The sequence below is a fragment of the Cimex lectularius genome, unplaced genomic scaffold (genome assembly GCF_000648675.2).
Source record: "Cimex lectularius strain Harlan isolate CLEC.00 unplaced genomic scaffold, Clec_2.1 scaffold134, whole genome shotgun sequence".
Classification (NCBI taxonomy): domain Eukaryota; kingdom Metazoa; phylum Arthropoda; class Insecta; order Hemiptera; family Cimicidae; genus Cimex; species Cimex lectularius.
In genome coordinates, this window is record NW_019392747.1 from 152,318 (window position 1) to 170,407 (window position 18,090).

General features: G+C 34.9%; 1 protein-coding gene and 1 long non-coding RNA gene across 4 annotated transcripts in view; one reads left to right on the forward strand and one right to left on the reverse strand.

Annotated features, from left to right (window-relative positions):
* Positions 1 to 18,090, reverse strand: part of LOC106670168 — a 276,453-nt gene that overhangs the window by 97,123 nt on the left and 161,240 nt on the right. The window lies entirely within an intron of this gene.
* The window catches only part of LOC112127001, a 60,216-nt gene continuing 56,647 nt past the window's right edge, over positions 14,522 to 18,090 (forward strand). The window contains exon 1 of the long non-coding RNA XR_002910343.1: positions 14,522 to 15,016. This is a non-coding gene — a long non-coding RNA (uncharacterized LOC112127001). The remainder of the gene's footprint in view (positions 15,017 to 18,090) is intronic.

Here is an 18,090-nt window from a genome sequence, read left to right on the forward strand (position 1 = left end):
AAGAACTTAACAAAAGATATGGACGTGACACCTGCTGGGACCAAAATCAACACTAAGCATATATAACACAAACTAACCAATTACAAAACACTCATCAGACCTATTTTGAGCTATGGAGTCGAACTGTGGGGCTCGGCCAAATCATCCAATATACAACGAATTTAATCTTTTCAATCTAAAGTTCTTCGCCCTATCCTCAATGCTCCTTCTATGTCACCGATCAAATGATCCATATAAAGATCTTAAAATCCCTTTCGTGAAAGATCTTATACGAACATACTTCTTCAATTTCCATTAACCCTCCAACCTAACCCACTAGCCTTAACTCTTCGATGACCTCGCGACCTTCTATCTTAACCCACCCAATTAAATAAAAGAGTTCCAGCACTGGCTGGTTTCTCTACCCGCTGCTTCCTAGTCGTCTGACATATCTGTCAGATTTGTATATAACAAAACTATTTGCTTAATGTATATTTTGTACAGATAGCAATAAATAAAATAAATTATTTTAAAAAAACCGAAATGGTCCAAGCCTATATCTAATGTCGCCAGTACAATAGTCAGAGTGTTGTCATTTTGCCTTTTCGGAAATATTTGAGTGCCTGACATGCTTTTGTGCTGTTGGTTCAGTTTTCTTGCCAGGCCACAGTATTTTTTTCAAGACCTTGTCCAGCTCATTATCCGTCTCGTTCTATTTTTAGCGGAGCAGTACTTTTTCTTGAAGAGTCAAATCTATAGGCGATAATGGTTTACAGAGCGCGTGTTGGAGGGTTCTTCTATCCTTTTATAGTGCAGTGATAATTTGGTTTTGCTCAATTATTGATTTTCTTTTCTTTCACAGGTTTTTTTGCAATTTAAGGGAAATGAAACAGAAGAAATACATTTTCTTTATGGCAAAATAATAATTTTTCCATTAAAATTGTGGATTGCGGAAAATTTAAAATTTCAGATGCTTTACTTAACATTTTGATCTTTTCTAAAAAAAAACATAGGTTGATTTGTTGTTTCGTAGAATATCCTATCGCCTGTCCTTTATCATTTGGAGTTGATATGGAAAAAAAATGAAAAAAAAAAAAAAATGAAAATTCTATATGCATTTACATTTTACAATTTTTTTTTCACTTCAGGAATTAAATTCTTCCGTCAGCTCGTATCTGTAGTTCCAAGCATGCCTCACAAACCCAATCAAAGGCCTAGATCCTTAAAAAAAAATTTCACTCATTTCAAAAAAAAAAATTAATCAACTCCTTTCATCCTTGATAACCATCATTTCTACTCAATTTCTTTTCATTTGGGGTTATTTTTTATTCTTATTATTTTTAAAAATTAAAGTATATACCTGATTTACCAAAATTACATTCTAGTTTTGCTGAATTTACCAATAAATATGGTGCTTATGGTAAATTCAGGTGTGACATGATGTGGATTAAGTCTGATGACAGACCCACAATTTTTACACAGCTTAGGAGCATGTACATATTTATTTATTTGTTCGTTTATTTTTGTTACGGAAAACGCACTTCCGGGCGATTTGCCCTCTGTAAAGTTTAAAGTGCTCACTGCTTTCAGTGAAAATCATGTTTGTAGAAAATTGACGAAACGTCGAATTTTTATTTAAAAAAAAGCTTTCTGTGAGAAATCGTCTAAAATTCACGTTCGTGAGAAAAACGAAATAGTTTGTATCATATCTTCAGAGGAGAATAACAAAAATTCGAAGGAATTGCTAAATTTTTTAAGGTTGTAATATCTGTTGGTAAAAATCGTTGGTTTTTTGATAAAAAGCATAAACCATTTGTAGTTTCTACTGCCCATAGTATTGAACAAAGAACATTTTATCTTCACGGGAAATCTTCAAAACGTTTAGTGACATATTTTTCGCTATTACGCTTCTGTTTGAAGAACCTTTTATCTTCAAGTGAAATCTTTATCCTTCGGGCGAAGACTTGTATACCCGACGGTGCGGAAGAAACGGAATATTATTAAAGCCAAATCCTAGACTTTTTTTTCTATAACTCTAGGATGTCCTTAGCGAACGTACCGTTCCTGTCCTGAATGGCAGGTCTGGTCCCGTGGGGCGGTAGGGAATAAAAGCGAGTCAACACAAGCTACCGTTTTAAAAAAGCTGGAAGGGGCGCGGTGCTAACGGTAAGGATAATTTTAAAACCGTATATGTAGGCGCGCCTGCTTTTTGAAGAACCGTTTTTATTTGGCTTGGCGATTTTTGCAAATGTACCTTATTCAAACTGCAAAAAAGTTAATAATGTACATAAGTGAAACACACATTTTCTAATACGACGAATTTTGGAACAGAAGAAGATTCAAACTTTTATATCACTACCTAACCTTTTTTTAAACCCGGTCAAGTAATGTTTAGTAGAAATCCAGACTGGAAAACAATGATAAAACCATAATTCAAATACATTTACTGCAAAAGTGCCAATTCTACTATTTGCATATATTAAATTCTCCTTTCTGTTTTAAATGTCCCAAGCTCATGTAAGAAGAATATTTTACAGCCTGAGGCAGTAAATCTCCATCCTTTCCAGAAGTAATATGATCACTTTTGAGTAGAATACTGCGCAGTTAAGTCCAAGAGGGTCCCCATACCTGCCGACCACCTGCTTGAAATGATAGAGGGGGCCGACTGCGAAGTTTCAAATTATCGTTCCTACCATCTATTTGCACATAACTGGTTTAAAGTACCTTCTATTTACATATCCCTGAATGAGAACCGATCAATTAATATTTTCGATATTAAAATGGCGATACGTTCAATATGGCGTCGTTATATCGGTATGACAAGAAAGAAATGTCCATTTTCAATTATACGATTAATTAGCTCAATATGTACATTTTTTGTTTATATTATTTTCGTTTCATAAGTAGAGCAAATTCTTCACTCTTCTGAACCACACTTAAGGCCCATTTCTTGTAGATGGGTAACATGGTTATGAAAATGGATCACTGCTTTGCATTTGGTCAGGTCCCCTTGTATTTTGAGCCTTTACCGGTGAACTGCACTGTGAACAGCTAACCTTAATCTAATCTTAACTCGTTTAGGTCTTCAAATAATGCAAAATCGGCTTGCAATAGCAAACTAAAAAGGAGTAGTCTTTCACCACGACAACGCCAATACCCCGCTTTGCTTTGAGGACCACGCAATTATCAACTAATCTAAAATGAGAAATTTTATCACACCCGCCATACTTTCCGGACGTTTCACCTTGTGACTACTAATTATTTCGGTGATTACAAAATTTGTTAAATGGCCAAAACTTTGAACTTTCTGAAAGTGTTCAAACAGCGTTCCTATACTCAAAATACGGACAATACATATCCAAATAATTCAAAACATGCCAGGTATTAAAAAAAATAAATGCAATTTTTTCTTGCCAACCCAATGTAATCCTGCTTTATTCGATCAAATCAATAGTAAAAGTAAATAAAGCAGATAAAGTAAAAATAAGAAACCAATATTTTATTTGTGAGATAATTTGTTGAGGTTGTGAATTGTTAAACTTGTTCAGTCAACGATCAACCCGGCCTGCTTTTCCTCCTTCTTTTCGTCTTGTAATGCTAATATTTAACGCTTAAAATAATAAAAAATAATACTGCATATAACGGATAACAACTACTTAGCATTAAAATATTTATAAGCATACTTTGTAACTAAGTTAGCAATGGTTAGGAATAATTTAAGTTAATTTGTTTGATCTGGTGGTCAATGGGTCTTAATTTCTTGATAGTAATAGACAACTCTTTTTATGCTAGGTTTTGGTTGAAATGAAAAAGACAGTGTCACGAGCGAGATTCGAACCCACGACCTTCGGCTCAATACGCCGCTGCTTTAACCATTTGGGCTATCAAGTGGCTAGAGCTGCGGCATATTGAGCCGAAGGTTGTGGGTTCGAATCCCGCTCGTGACACTGACTTTTTCATTTCAACCAAAACCTTACATAAAAAGATTAATTAATTGAAATAAGTAGTTGGGTCAATCAGACCGCTAAATATAATGGATGTAATAGACAACATTCAACCATAAATAAGCATGTAATAAGTTTTACTAAGATTATTTTTGACTCAAATGAGCTTTCCTCCTGGAGTCAGTACTAATTAATTATTTGAAATACAAGGTTTTATTGATTATTAAAAATAATCTACTTAAAACATTAAAAAATCGTTGAAACTATAAAACAATGTAAAAGTAAAATCAATATTATAATTAAGAATGTTATTAAAATTAATGAAATGAAACTAAAATAATTCACGAACATCTAGATGTAAGGTCTAGAAGAAAAAAGCAAATTTAGTTGTTACAGCCAAGCTTCGACCTATCTTAAGGTCATCATCAGGGCCTATATTAATTTCACATTAAATTGATTTAACAATTTTTTTCATAACGTGAAAATGCGACTTCGTTAAAGCATAAAATCCTTCACAAAACAAGAAAAACTACCTTAACTCGAAATGAGCCACTTTTCCTGATAAGTACTGACACCAAGGCTTTCTCGACACCGAACTTAGATGTCGTGAATGGTGCCAGTACGTTACCGCCAATTCAAAAGTCAAGCATATTGCTATGTAGTAGCTAAGGGTCTACCTGCAGTTGTCTCGTTTTGCCCGAATACTTAAAAAATATCCTGTTTTTATAATTTTTCGACTTGCATCACTTATTTTGTGGGTGTGCGATATATGTGTCATAATAACTACATTTTCATTTAATTGTCGACGTTTCGAGTTTTAAATGGGTCATCCTCAAGGCCTACGTATACAAACAAGTGTTAATTTTGTAAAAATGATTTTTTATATAACTTATATAAGATGAATGTGGCACTAACTTTTTCATTTCAACCAAAACCTTACATAAAAAGATTAATTAATTGAAAGAAGTAATTCGGTCAACAGACCACTAAATATAATGGGTAGATTATAATGTTGACAAAAATGAATTTAAATTTAATCACGGTATTCTTACTCACACGTAGTGTAGTGTTATTCTTGAAGCGTCATGTTGTATACTTCGTGAAATTGTTGTGAAACGTTAATATAAAATCACTTGATTTAATTCATTGTAATTAATTCACCAATTCAACCAAATATTTTAAATATGTATGTACAGGTCATGTAAAAGGTTGGACCAAAATGTTTCTTCGTCTGACATTTCCAGTTCCAAAAGTTCTTCAAGTTCAGTTCCCAAGAATGCGTCATGGCAAAGAAGAGTTTAGGAATTTAAAATTGTCTCCCAACCTTCTACCAAAATTGTTGTTTAAAGGTTTTTCAAAATTCTGCGCTCGACGCCTTCGTGAAATTATTTAATTCATTGGGTTTTTTTCGAAATTTAGTCGGTGTTCGTAAACAACATTCGTGTTAAAACGAAAAAAAACCCACAATACTCGTTTCGACATGGGGGCGTCCGTCGAGGGATTCCTTAAAATACGGCCGAACCGGTTTTTTCGGTGGATGAGCCGCTTTAAAAACTCCCCCTGAGTATACAATTACGGGAACCGGATTCCAAAAGTAACCAGCAACCCTTTTACTTCGCATGCCATTCTTTCTCGTTTATTTAATAAAAGACCATTGCAAACGTGAGGAAAAATATTGGGTTGGTGCAAAATTAACGCAGGTTTTGAAAATTTGTTTTATTTTCGCAGGTGCTTGTCAAAGCTAAATCCTCAAATCTAATTTATGGTTTATAATTAGTACTTTTAACTGTTATTATTTATAACTTGGGCGAAGTGTGGCCCAAACTGCACATAAGTTCGATACAATTTGGAGGAAGGGAAGTATTAGCGAACGCACAGTGGAGCGTTAGATCTCCAAGACAAGGAAGGTGGCGGAATGCCTTGCGTTGTGGACATGTTTAGAGTTGACCACTCAACCGTTCTTCGCCATCGGAATCAAATTTGTAAAGTAATGACACTTGGGTAGTACAGCACGACCTAACCGAAGCCCAAGGAAATCGACGCTTTTAAATTTGTATGTCTCTTCTGTTGCGCCAACAAAACGATCCATTTACAGATCGAATCATCACGTCCAGTGATAAATGGATTCTGTACGATAACACGAGGTGTACAGGTCAGGTTGGACAAGAATGGAGCGCCAAAACACTTCCCGAAACCAAATTTACACCTAAAATTGGTTATGGTGACTTTTTGGTAGTGTAGTGCTGGGGTTGTTCACTATGTTTGTCTGAATTATGGTGAAACTATCACTGCAGAGAAATATTGTCAAGAAATTGACAAAATTCGCGTGAAGTGCAACGCCTTTGTCCAGCATTAATAAACAGCAAGGGGCCGAATTCTTCTACACGATAACGCCAGACCACATGTTGCAAAGCCAAACCTGCGGAAACCAAAAGGACTTATGAAACCTTACCGCACCCGACCTCATTTTCATAGGCATTTTCATTACTTTTTGATGGATGATTTTTAGATAAGTGGTGAAACTGAAAACGCCTTCCAAGTCTTTATTGTTTACCGAAATAAAGATTTTTATGTCAGCGGAATAAAAGCGCTTATTACACCAGTTGGTAAAGATGAAAAATATTTCAAATAAATTTTCTTTATTTTATAAAAATTAAAAATAGTTTTGACTGTCTTTTCAAAACCTGCATTATTTTTGTGCCAGCCCAATAATATCCAAACAATCTAATCTATTATTGAAAAGGAATAACGTTTTGATAATCTACATCAGGACTAGGCAAGTTACATACATTCAAAAGAAATAAAGTAAACAAGATACTGATACAGTCTAGGTTTGATAAGGTTAATGCACTTTGCTGTTAAAAAATACTTTCATTTTGGAGGTCATTCACACCAAAACACGGGCCAGTTGGATGGTTACAGGTTGAGATAAGAAAATTATCCGGGTAATTGAAAACCGATGGGCATCTTTGATATTTAATCCTAAAAAAACCCGCGGCCGGCCCGTGGAACTGCATTGTTGTTGTTTACTCGGCCGTGTGCAGTGCGGTCACGGGCGACGCCTGCCGACTCAGCAGAGATGTTGGCGATTTGCTGTATCGCGTCTGCATCGCTTCCTTTCCGATTATCAGCCTATGCCGGTCGACAATAAAAGACCATTTTGCTGAGTTTGCCAGAATATCCTGATTTAGGGCGATCCATACCAAGGTAGACCCTCCAGCTGACCACTGATTTCACAAAGTTGTATGCCGTTAAAAGTCCTACAACTAGTGAATTCATTCCGGTTTTTACACAAATTCTAAGTCTAATTAAACTAAAGAAAGTATTCGACGTTGTATGTATAACTTCCCCAAGGATTATTATAAACTACCCGGTGATGACTTCGGTCAAATCTAGTCTTTTTGTTTTGTATTGCAAATATGTTTATACGGTACGGTTTGTAGTGATAGGTAGATTTCTGAGAAATTTACTTTAACGGGATTGAGTTACTTCGTAGACCAAGGGATCATTTAAATCATTGTGTGTAGATTTGATACATAAAATGGAGCGTTGAGGATTTTTCAAAGAATTTGTGGAGGATTTTGAGTGTTTGGTTGAACCCCTGACTTTTTAGTTCGTATGGCCATAACAGTTTTAGTTTTGAGTTGAAGTCTTTTGTTGGGCAGTGGTAATTTGCATCATGTGTCAAACAGTCGTGAAAGGATTTTTTATTGTTTCATCAGATCATTTAAGCCATGTGTGTGGATTCCACGTCAGTCGTTTGCCCAAGGTACCATCTTGTCCGTCGTGGGAAAGGGAACAGAACTTTAATATGGAGGACTAAGTTTCATAAAGGTTGTAATTTTTTTTTTTTTTTTTTTGAATAATGAACGACAGAAGTGAAAGAGTTTTAGGGATAATAGGACAGGGGAGTGTAAATATTCCTCGATAAGTTGTGATTAAGTATGGTCTACCATGAAGCCAGTATGGTCAGCAGAAGAAATGTATAAATGGGGAAGAGTACAACAAAACCTACGGTTTTCTCCAAAATCCAAGTCAAGTGTTTTTTAAGTTCCAGGGCGATTTGATTGGATGACTTGGTTCTCAGCCCTTACCCTCCTCGTACGGTCAACCAAGCTTTACAAATTTTACAGGTTTCGCATACTTGAAACTTTTCCAATGTCCTAAGTCAAAGGGATTTACGGGTTTGAACTTGTAATCGGTTGAGGAAAGATCGTTCAAAGGATGCCGAAAATAATGGATTGCCCCCTTTGTGATCGTGTATCATTAACTCATCCTGGGCTGTAAATTGAAACCTTCTGTTATAAATGACTAACTCGACCGTTCGACAGAAATTCGTCTGTAATTAGTTTCCTTAACGTTTACTGCTTGCTTAATTAACGCGATAAGGCAAAATCGACAAGTTTATATATTCATAAATTCCCGATATTGATCGACGCCCCGTTTATATGCGTTTTATTTCTATTATTTTTTTATTTTTATCAACTTCAAATCTCATCATAAACTTGCAGAATATCTTCCTCTTGACTGTGTAACATGTATTTTTTTCGATTTCACAAAATTGGAGCACTGCTATTTATAGATTATCTTCGAATATATGTTATAAATTTGACTCTTGTCAATCTATTCCAGCTTTAAAAAATTATTTTCCCTGAATTTCTATCTTATCTGCCCGCTTCAAATGCTATCTAAAGTCAAACTAAAAAAAATTCTTCTGCTCTATTGTAGTTGAAAGCTGGTGACTAACAAACATAACTCTTATGAATTTCCTCTTAGCAGGATGGCCGAGGATTTCCTATGGCCACGCTCTCATTGATCCAAGATCGAAAATGGAAAAGTGTTACACTGAATCTATTTAAAGAGGTCTGAAGACCGAGAATACAAATTGGTCGGCAATAAAATGGAAACAAGCTTGGAGGGGGTGAGACTGTGTAAAGGCCGGGTTAGAGCCACTCTTCTTGGGATCAATAGCAGCCTCCGAACCGACCCTTTCTTCTAGTTCACAGCGGACCAACAACTTATAAATTAGTACACAATTTGTTACTATTTATAAAATGATTTTTGATATCATAAGACGAGTTGGGCTGTAATAATCACCTAATAATAAAATTAACTATTCAATCTTCCCCTTTTTAACCCACTAAAAGGTCTAGTCTATTCTCACTCATTAAAAAGTAAAATCCTATAATAATAATAATAACAATAATAATAATAAAGTCAGAACTATATGGGCCGCCAAACAGCTGAGGTCATCTCGGCCCTCGGCGTGTTTTCTTTCTTTTTGTCTTCTTTCGCGCTTATTTTTTTTTAAACTACAACCATTGGAGCTAGTGGACTATCTGCTTTGAAATACTACGTCATATTCTAAAATGCTAGCCTCAGGTTGTCGAATACAGAATATAAACCAAACACAGATATGCGGCACATTCATTCTCCCAGCGCGTACGGGGGGAGGGGGTTGAACCCACTCCATTCTCGCTAATAACTCACTTTTACTCTCCAGACGTCACGCACTCTCCCCAGAGAACCCGACATTCCTCGGGGCGGAGTTAAATAGCCCAAAAATCATACAACAGTTTTAAGAAACTTGAGATACATTTGGGCTATTATTTGTTTGATTTCTTTTATTTTATGCCAGCTGTAATAACATCTCTCTTTAATAAATTGCAATGGCCGTTTGATGGAAGTTAGAATTAAAGAAGGTTTATAATATAAATCATCTATAAAACGACTGGTCTCGTTGTTCTAACAAAAGTGTTTGTTGGAAAAAATAAGCTCTGGTAAATTTATACATCAATTATATTTTTTTTAAACAACAAGGTACCTAGGTATGAACCTTGAGAAACTATGGAAGAAGCAATGAAATTGTCAGAAAAACATGCGCCTAATAGTTAAACAGTTTATTTCAAATTACAATGAATTAAGGTTTTTAGTCGAGATAAAAAAGTCAATGGCACGAGCGGGATTCGAACCCACGATCTTCGGCTTGATACGCGCTGCTCTACCACTTGAGCTATCGTAACCTCGATCCACTCGGACACCAACTTTCGAAAGGTGGGCAAATTCAAAAGGTGGGGTTGAGATGGGAAGTTAGTGTTCGAGTGGATCGAAGTGACGATAGCTCAAGTGGTAGAGCAGCGGCGTATCAAGCCGAAGATTGGGTTCGAATCCTCGTGCCATTGACTTTTTTATCTCGACTAAAAACCTTAACTAATTGTAATTTGAAATAAACTTGTTTAACTATTAGGCGCATATCTTTGTGACAATTTCATTGCTTCTTCCATAGTATCTCAAGGTTTAACTTAATTATTTGTAATATATTAATTGGTCAAGCGGACCACGAAATTAGTGAATTTATTTCAAATACTTCAAACTATACCAAAAACATGTGGTTTTTTTAAATTGTTAGAACGAATTTTATATTAGTTAGAAAGAAGATAGGATGCAGTTTCAATCGATTGTGTGATTAAATAAATTGTGTCTACTCGTAAATTCCCTTATTCCAGACAATTCAGTATAAATTGTTCATACAGGACAAGATTTGAATTTGTTGAACGCCTATGTAAAGAAGCCTGCTATCCTATGCTACCCGACGCAAATCCAAAATCCATTTTTCCATAAGATTGTATTACCCCCGTGCACATCTGCCCGATGCGACTCTACGCTCTGCGATCCCCACTGTCCAGATTTTCGTCGAGTCGCATCGAGTACAGACGAACACTTTTATTCAAACTACATTTATTATTGATGTTATATTAACTACAACATACCTATGTTAATATAAATCTAATTAAGAGAGATCAAAAATTCATTACATTAAAAAATTAATTCTAATGATTTGGCCGAAAATTGGTCAAAACACCGGAATACGATTTATTGATAAAATGAATTTAATTAACAATCTGTGGTGATTAGTGACCGTTAATCGATAATTATTCAGGAATCGTGTGATGCGGCGGGTGTGATGTAGGTTTCAGAAAAACATTTTCTTTGTCGTGCCAACGTCTCGATCTTTATTGAGATCATCTTCAGGGCCTGGGATTTACAAGCATTGCTTACATTTAACAAATACATTTAGGATGTGGAAAAGTGAATTTATACAATGCAAAATATATTTTTTATATTCAATCAACGTATTGTATCAAAGTATACATTGTAAATCCCAGGCCCTGAAGATGATCTCAATAAAGATCGAAACGTTAGCACGATAAAGAAAATGTTTTTCTGAAACCTACATCACACCAGACCCCATCTCACGATTTCTGAATAATCATTATTTGTTTTATTCGAGTTGTGGATTAGTTGAGTTAATTTCGACGAGGAGCTTGAGATTATATTGTATTTTTATTTTACTATGGTACGTGAAGTACAGGGTTGATGCCCAGTGACAGTCGAAAATAATGCAAAAATGTCTTTTTTCTATGCCGACTTCCTTCCCCACCCCTTCAAAATCTAACGTATAAAAAACCATGAAATCTCACTGGCACTCTCAACACGACACGCAAGAATGGCACAATTACACAGAAGACAAACACTTTGAGTGAGTAGAAATACATTCATTGAATATAAAAAATACATTTTGCATTGTATAAATTCACTTTTCCACATCCTAAAAGTATTTGTTAAATGTAAACAATGTTTGTAAATCCCAGGCCCTGAAGATGATCTCAATAAGGATCGAAACGTTGGCACGATAAAGAAAATGTTTTTCTGAAACCTACATCACATCACAACAGACCGCATCTCACGATTTCCGAATAATTAACTAACAATTTATTTCATGGTTTCTTTCATATAATTATACAATTTTCGTCAAGTAGCGTCAGAACAGGACACTCATATATTTGGTAGTTTATTTCCAACTATGTATATGTAATTTTGTCGTTATATTAATTACAACATTCTTATTTTAATATAAACAAAATTAAACAAGATCAAAAATTTATGAGTTTTTATAAAAATTATTTTTATTATGATGGTTAGGCAGAAAATTTATCAAAACACCGGAATAACTTTATTTAAAACAATTAAGTTTAACAAACAATTTATTACATGGTTGTATTTATAAAATTTAACTAACAGTTTATTACAAGATTTTGCTCAAAATATTGCATTAAGAACAAAAGAGGCGTTGCGATTGTGATAGTGATTATTGTGATACACGCTGTGTGACTGTACGTGACGTGCGCTTCACTTCGCATAGATGTGCATACCCTACCAAAACGTGGCAAGGCTCAAGTAGCGTCGCATGGCGTTGGATCGGGTGTGTTCCCGGTTTTAAGACAATTGTACAAGAAGGAACGAGTGCCACATAAATGCGTTTCCAAATAATAAAGAAGACGGAAGTCCTGAGGACGGGGATAAATAGAAAATCGTCTAAGTAAGATTTAATTTAGATTTTAAAAATATATTAATGAAGTGATATGATGAATAAATAAATGTTGGACCGAGATTTTTTTTTCACCAAACACCCCGGTCACTAAAATAAATAAATGATCTGAGGCGCATTCGTCATCATGGAAGAATACTGGTGACTGTACAAATTCTGATATGGCTAACGGTCTGAATGTCAAATCTGTTGTACTTTGACGTTATTTTCTGCGATTTGTAATCATCCAATTGATTACCTCTATCGTTTATTTTTAAGTAATACAAGATCTAACATTTGAATACCACTTTTCCTTTGTAAGGAACATTCTGTAATACTCGAGTTAATTTTTGCAGGCAAAATTGATGTTTTAATCCATTTATGTTTAGTAGTCTAATTGACCATATTAATTATTTCTATAAATTATTCTTTTTATTATTCTTTTTATGTAAGGCCTTGGCTGAGATGAAATAGACAGTATCATGAGTGAGTGTCGTGGGTTCGAATCCCGTTTTAATTTCAACCAAGACCTGACATAAAAAGATAATTGGTGTTTTACAATAGTTATGACTGAAAGAACCTTATAATCATTAAAACAGACAAATAATTTATATATAAGACGTCAGTGCACAACATAATCGGATAACCGTGAGCGCATGATGATGTCTAGTTCTGGGACAGTATAGTTGCTGACATTTCATTTTTTGTCCACCTTGTAAAACGGCACTTTTTGTGAAATCCAGCAACGATTACCTTGCGCAAAACCTTTCCTGCCCGAGTACTATTTCAATACCCGCACGGTCAATGAGTGGCAACGACACGTTTTAATTTAGTTAGATATGTACATATTTCGTTTTTGTTACCTACTTTTACTTAGTCGGCCAGAGAAGAAAGAAGACTGTTTTCAAGTTTTTCGAAAAAATAGTTTTTGCGAATAACTTGAGAAAGGTTACTTCAAATTAAAGGCAAAACCGTTAAATTCAGCGTCAAAACAATCTTTTAAAAGAATGTACATTGATGAGTATCTTACTATTTGAAATAAACCCCTGTTCGTATAACGTTACCTCTTTGAATAAAATGTTTTGGCTCATGAGAAACTAGATAAAAAATAAAAATTTACGTACCGAACAACGAACGTACAATAAAAGTAGAAGGGGAGGACAGAAGTTAAACTCACCCTGTATGCAATATAAAAAGATCAGTAGGTATGGCAAGTAATAGTTAATTGTAAGTAATTACAGTACTAAAGTTAATGATTATTCGGATATCGTAAGATGGGGTCTGGTGTGACGTTTAATTACAAAATTTTTAAATAACGCCAAAATGTGAAATTTTTCAACAAAAAAAAGTTTTCAGTTAAAAAACATTCATTGCACTGTACTACATCATGCGGTATAATGGATAATAAAATATCATCTATATTATATTTATATATAATGTGTGGTGATTAGTGACCGTTAATCGATAATTATTCAGAAATCGTGAGATGCGGTCTGGTGTGATGTAGGTTTCAGAATAACATTTTCTTTATCGTGCGACGTTTCGATCTTAATTGAGATCATCTTCTGGGCCCAAAGTGTTTTTCTTCGTAATTGTGCCATTCTTGTGTGTCGTGTTGAGAGTGCCCTACGACACACAAGAAAGGCACATTACGCAGAAAACAAACACTTTGAGCCCTGAAGATGATCTCAATAAAGAACGAAACGTTGGCACGATGAAGAAAATGTTATTCTAAAACCTACGTCACACCAGACCGCATCTCACGATCTCCGAACAATCATCGATTAACGGTCACTAAACACCACACAAAATTAGTTAGTGTAGATTTGTTCTTAGTAATACCATGTTGTTTCTTATTAACGAGTGATAGTTCTAAATCATTTTTTCTGACTCTTAGGAATAATTGAGGGCTTATCAATTGACCTATAGTTTAGTACATCATATGGAATGAAAAACTACAAAGTAGTATTTACGCTGAGCTAATGGACAATCCAAGTATCTATAAGTAGTAGTAATCACATTACTAAAGTTAGTTTTTTATTAATGAAGCTGTTTAGGGGTAATAAATAGATTACAATTGATATGAACATATCAAAGTGTATTTAAAGGTAAAGAGAACAGAGAGAATAGACGATCTATTTCTATTCAAATTCATACAATAAAATTGAAGAATTGGCGTTTTTGTGATAGTAACAAATGATTAATGCATAATGAATTGCATTATATTAATTATTATATGATTGGATTATGATATGGATAAATTCCACGATGTTTGTTCATCAATTCAGTCGTTAAGCTGGAAGAAATACTAGCATTGATTGTGTGGGCGCTTAGGAAGGAGAGATTCAAAAAAATTCTAGACCGATAAACCAATAAAATATTGTCGTTCGATGTCCACGTTCTCATAAAGCGTTCCCGGAAATCTCGTCGGCATTTAAAGCAAAATAATCGTTTCTGCTTAGCGCTATCGGATCAGTTCGGATACGGATCTTGGATTGCTCGGCCATCAGAGTTGAGTCATAAAACGCGGTTGTGTTCGATTTGCCAATACGCTGATCGCGTGATTACCGTTATCAGCGTTTTTCCTCTCTCTTCTCTATCCCGAACTATTCAACACGTGAGTAATATCACGTCGTTTTTACACCCGAAGGCTCTGGTACACACGTCGCGACGCAGTATATCGCCCCAAACTTGTCAACAGTTCAGGGAGACCTGTGGCCTGACGGTGAGTCGGAGCCAACCCATCCCTTTGGAATTTTTCAATCCATACATTCTTAATAATTAATTCTTAAATGATATGATTGGCTAGAATTGAGTTCGAAGATTTACGAATAAAAACTTCAATGCATTTTGTTTAATATTTCTTGCTAATTTCTTACTTTATTTTAAATCCATTTATGTTTAGTGGTCTAATTGACCAAATTACTTATTTAAATTAATTATTCTTTTCGGGTAAGGTCTTGGTTGAGACGAAAAAGTTAGTGTCCCGAGCGGGAATCGAACCCACGACCTTCGGCTCAATACGCCTCTAACCACTTGAGCTAGAGGTCCTAAATAGTTAACTTTGTGTAGAAGAGGGATAACTTGTAAATATGGCGAGTCATCTGCGTATGTGGCGGTAAGTGTATTCTCATTTGTGGTCTCATTCTCATCAGAAGTAAAAATTTAGTTCAACAGCGGAGCCTGGTGGCACTTCTTCCATCCCAGAAGTTCCCTGGTTTAGTGTGAAAAATCGCTCCTTAAGGTATGATTTTAATTTGTATAATAATCCCTCATGCCATACTTTGCCGAAGGCCTGAGAAACATCTAGACACACTCCAGTCCCGTACAGTTGATGATAAATGCAGCCTGTATTATCAGGCAGAACAGAATGTTACTCGACGTAGTTACACATACATATAAGCTTGGCACCCGTACATCCAAATAAGTTTGAGTAGGTATATGTCCAAAGTTTTGATCTCTACGTCTCTAATACGTTTTGATGGATGAAAAACTGTTGGCATGTGAAGATATCTGTGAAGTGTGTTATTATTTTGGATTGAAAACTTCGTAATCTTTGAATATAGGAATATTTGGCCGATCCATAAGCTTGGCACCCTTACATCCAAATAGGTTTGAGTAGGTATGTGTATGTCGAAAGTTTTATTAATGGTAATTTTTATTGGCGGTTGAGTAGGTGATAAAGTATTTTAAATCGTTTGTTGAGTATCTGTATTTTTTTATCGTATGTGTCGAGATTCCAAGTCGATTCAACCAAATGTAAACATGTGGACTAAAACAAAACAAAAAAGAATATAATGTTAAATAATATTTAAAATAAATTATTCTTTTTATGTAAGGAATTAGTTGAGATGAAAATGTTAGTGTCGCGAGCGGGATTCGAACCCACGACCTTCGGCTCAATACGCCTCTAACCACTTGAGCACAAATATTAGATAGAAAACTAACATGGATTCGATACACACGATTAAAAAAACACACACACTCAACAAACGATTTAAAATGCTTTATTACCTGCTCAAACGACAATCAAAATTTATCATTAATAAAACTTTCGACATACACATACCTACTCAAACCTATTTGGATGTAAGGGTGCCAAGCTTATGAATCGGCCAAATATTCCTATATTCAAAGATTACGAAGTTTTCAATCCAAAATAATAACACACTTCACAGATTTCTTCACATGCCAACAGTTTTTCGTCCATCAAAATGTATTAGAGACGTTTTCATAGTAAATTACGAAATCACACCAACACACAAATACGGTTACTCCATTCTTCACCATTACCACGTAAACATCTGAAAAGGATATGGATAAGCGACCTCTTAAATGATTAATAACATTTTATTAATCCAGAGCGTCTGCCACAAATAATATTTGAATAGTAATGCCACAAATATAAATTGAAATCCAATCTGCTGATTGTCTATAATACTCGTACAGTTGTAAATGAAAGTGAAAAAAGTCCAAACGTTAACTTGGTTTTTTATGGGGTTTTCTTTTACTCCATAGAAATGAATTAAATGTTATAAGTCTCATGTGATTTTTAATAACTGCCAAAAATGGCATAACGCCCGTAATGCCACAAATATACATTGAAATCCAATCTGCTGGATGTCTATAATACTGTACAGTTGTAAATACAAATAAATGAAGTGAAAAAAGTCCACACGTTAACTTGGTTTTTTATGGGGTTTTCTTTTACTCCATAGAAATTAATTAAACGTGATAAGTCTCAGGTGATTTTTAATAACTGCCCAAAATGGTCTACCATTCAAATTTAAGTTAAGAAAGCGAACTGATGCCTGACTAGTGGAGTTATCCGGTTCGACTGTGTTCAACGAATAACAGACAAAACTATTGTAACCCATTTGTAAGTATGTCCGATTTGTAACCCAATTGTCCCGAACCCGGGATTTTACAGTGATGAGGCCGTGTCAACGCCTAAATTGATGCTGACACCTACCAATTTGTCCCAAACATTCAGAAAGTTAAACTACGTATTTAGATGATTAAGGATGTTAATCCGGAAACCTTCTCAAAAACTGCCATGTTCGTTTGAACAAAGAAATACTGGATTTTTGTAACATAATTTTTAAACCTTACATTTTTCATTTCCAGGAATAGGCCACAGGACATTACTATCGTAATATAACTACAACACCTAAGGTAAAACACTACACAAAAACATGCAAATCAGCTATATTTCTTTTGGGCACATTTTTTGTATGTCGAGAGTTGTGCAAAGGCCAAACTTACAGGTGGTTTAAGACACCTATAATTTTTGAATTGGCCAAACGGTTTTAAACATTTAAAACTCATTTAATCCTCTCTCCTTGGTCCTCATTGAAATGCACATGTGCAGCAAGCAGCTTGCAGCCCATTTAATTACAGGCCCACGGGGTCGAATTTCCAAACATTTTAATAGCTGACACGCTTCCGTCACAATTACCTATTCAATAAACAAGTGGTTAATTTACAAAATTAGTCTGAAATGATGGATTATTCAGTGAGATTAGATATTTGTCATACAAACGTGACAATGGAAAACCAAATGGTGAAAAATATTCAGATCTGGTGTTGTTCTTTTATTCTTTAGATATTTTCGATTGCTATCTTTCATCGATGTATTGTAGTTGAACTTTCTTTTATTAACCAATCAATTATATTGTCTGTCTATCAATCTATACAATGTGCTAAGAAGACTGACTAAAGTATGATTATGTAAACATGAAGCAGCGAAAATTGCCGAATTTATCAAGTTAAACCAAAGTCTAAAGGGCTGTACGATTA